Genomic DNA, 3,384 nt, shown 5'->3' on the forward strand with positions numbered 1-3,384 from the left:
GCAGTCTCCTTTGTAGGCCGACGAGAGGCAAGGACAGTACTGTATTTACCTGCGTGAGGCACAGTGGGCTTTCGACTAGCAAATAACTTTCGACCAGCAAAGGTTGACACCTTTTCCTTCACTCTGATTTCCTGAATAAGCCGTTCGTCTTTAAAAATGGGGCAATCTCTAGACGAAGCAGCGTGGTCACCCATACAGTTAATGCAACGAGGGGATGGAGGTGGACAGGCACCCTCATGGGCATCCTTGCCACATGTAACGCATTTGGCCGGATTGGAACATGACTGGCTGGTATGATTGAACTGCTCACACTGATAGCAACGCGTAGGGTTTGGGATGTAAGGGCGAATGGAAATTATCTCATAGCCCACTTTTATGTTCGATGGAAGTTGAACTCTGTCAAATGTCAAGAAGACAGGGGTTGGAACCAAGTCCTTGTCAACCCTTTTCATGACTCGAACAGCATGGCCAGACAGGTGGTTTTGAATTTCCTCGTCGGACAATACGTCAAGGGAGCGTATATAAACCACCCCATGTGATGAATTTAAAGTGCAGTGCGCTTTCACCTGGACAGGGAAGGTGTGTAGCAGTGAAGTACGCAGCAATTTTTGTGCCTGGAGGGCACTGACTGTTTCTAACAACAAGGTGCCATTTCATAATCAGGAACAAGACTTTACAGGACCTGCAACTGCGTCGACACCTTTCTGAATAATGAAAGGGTTGACTGTGGAGAAGTCTTGACCTTCATCCAACAGAGAAACAGCAAGAAACTGTGGCACTGATGGAAGAATTGTCCATGGCCGAGACTCATTTAACTTTCGCTTGTGAGCAGACATAGTAGACAATGAGGAAACCATTGCGGAAGTATCCCCCATGATTACCAGCATCTCCGATGACACGCTCCTTCCTTGTGGGGGCCCTCTCTGAGGGCACTCCCGCCTTAGGTGATTGTTCACACCTCAGGTCACACCTCCCGAGAAACGGACGGAAGGACCAATCGGCACTTTCGGAAGGTACCAGCTCGGGTAATCATCCCTCCCTGGGCCTGGCCATTACCAGGGGGTACGTACGTGTCCTACTTGTCTACCCAGGGCGGGGAATTACGCGTTACCCCGTCACCGGCTACGCGTGGGAATGCATGGGTCGGCCTTCAGACATGCACAGGGAGGAAAAAAGAGAAAGGGAGGAACAAATAAAAGGAAAGAAGAAAGGTCTCAAATGCCGCAGCAGAGAAGAGGGTAAAGATAAGAGGTAAGGAAAAGAGGTAAGGAAAAGAGAAGGACAAAGGAGGGACAGAGACTTGCCAGCAGAGAAAGCGAAGAAAAGAGACTGTTTTACAGTTTCAAGCGTCCGTCACCGAATGTAGGTACTAAACATACTCCCAGAGGGGGAGGAAGGGAAGGGAAGAGGTGGAGGTGAGGGGGGGGGGGGGGGGGGGGGGAAGATGGGGATGGGGAAGGATGTGGAAAAGGAAAGTATGCAGCCTGGAAAGGAAAGAGGGCCACACTAGCTCGGGGTCCCGTGCTCGCTACGCACGTATCCACAAAAGAGTTGTGGACCCCCTGAGGGTGGTCTGAAGTGTGGTGTCCGTGAAAGGTCCTGGCAGATTACACATGATTGAAGGGACAATGAGGCAAGAACAATATACAAAAATCCTTGGAAAAGGAACTTTTCCCCCAAATAAATGATTGGTGTCCAAATAAAGATGCCATTTTTATGCATGATGGGGCACCTTGCCACAATGCCGAAAGTGTTTAAAAGTAGGTACTTGGAAGAAGAGCAACTGAAAGTGTTGTCCTGGCCATGGAACAGCCCTGATATGAACCCAATTGAAAAATTATGGGCTATTGTGAAACAGAGGGTAAGGAAATTTACATTAATCACCAAACAAGATCTCATGGAGAAATGAGAGGAAATGTGGTACCAGGACAATATTAAAATGTCATGTGAAAAGCTATGCCAAACAGGATAAAAATGTTGATTAAAAACAAAGGCGTGCATATAAAGTATTGCATGTACAAATATAATCTGTATGTGGATGTAAATGTGTAATAAATTTAAAGTTCGGGAAAAATGTCTTTAGTCTAATAATTTGAACACATCTGTAATTAGTGAAGACTATAAAAAAAAGTAATTAGATTTAAAAATTCATTGCCAGTTACTGTATAACAAATTAATTTTAAGCCATAAAATTTCAATGACGAAATCCATACAATGTAATGTTTCATGGACTGATATAGCAATCAGTCAAGGGAAGCATATAAACAAAAGAAGCATACCTGAATCAGGACTACCTTTTCTTGTTTACTCTAACGTTACATGAACAGAATACTATAGCAACAAAGTGCATAAAGGCAAAAGATATCTATGAAACAAACCACATACACAGCAAACTTTTTAAACTTCCAGTGGAATTCATACACTTTCAGGCATGATTTCTTGTCTGAAGCACACTAGAGGCCCTGTCCAAACTGAAGCCTGTAGGAATGATTATCCCAACATTCACTTGGTCTACCTCCATGATGTAAAATAGAATTGTGACTGCATTAGTTTCAAATGTTAGTTTAAAAAATTGTCGAGGAAAAGTGTGGCACATGTGAAAAATTGAGCACTTGTTGCAATAATGTTTGTCTGACATGTGATAATATTTGAAGTGGTTAAAAGCAAAGGGTTTTAAGTGACAGAACCACGAGTCAGAAAATGGGTGTCAAAGTTTCTACCAAATTTTCGAATTCTGTGTTCATTTGTTATACTGTCTATAGTAACTATCTCACTGTTGTTGTTGTCTTCAGTCCAGAGACTGGTTTCATGCTACTCTATGATGTGCAAGCTTCTTCATCTCCCAGTAACTACTGCAACTTACATCCCCATGAATCTGCTTACTCTACTCATCCCTTGGTCTCCCGCTACAATTTTTATCCCCCACGCATCCCTCCAGTACTATAATGGTGATCCGTTGATACCTCAGAATATATCCTACCAATCAATCCCTTCTTTTAGCCAGGTTGTATCACAAACTTCTCTTCTCCCCAGTTCTACTCAGTACCTCGTCATGAGTTACATGATCTACCCATCTAGCATTCAGCATCTTCCGTAGCACCACATTTCAAAAGCTTCTATTCTCTTGCTGTCCAAACTGTTTATTCTCCATGTTTCACTTCCATACATGGCTATAATACATACACGTACTTTCAGAAACGACTTCCTGAAACTAAAATCTATACTTGATGTTAACAAACTTCTCTTCTTCACAAACGTTTTTCTTGTAATTGCCTGTCTACATTTTATGTCCACCCTACTTTGATTATCACACGTTATTTTGGTTCCCAAATAGCTAAACTCTTTTACGACTTTAAAATAAGTGTCAGTTCCTCATCTAATTCC

Source organism: Schistocerca piceifrons, chromosome 5 (assembly GCF_021461385.2).
Source record: "Schistocerca piceifrons isolate TAMUIC-IGC-003096 chromosome 5, iqSchPice1.1, whole genome shotgun sequence".
NCBI classification, from domain to species: Eukaryota; Metazoa; Arthropoda; class Insecta; order Orthoptera; family Acrididae; genus Schistocerca; species Schistocerca piceifrons.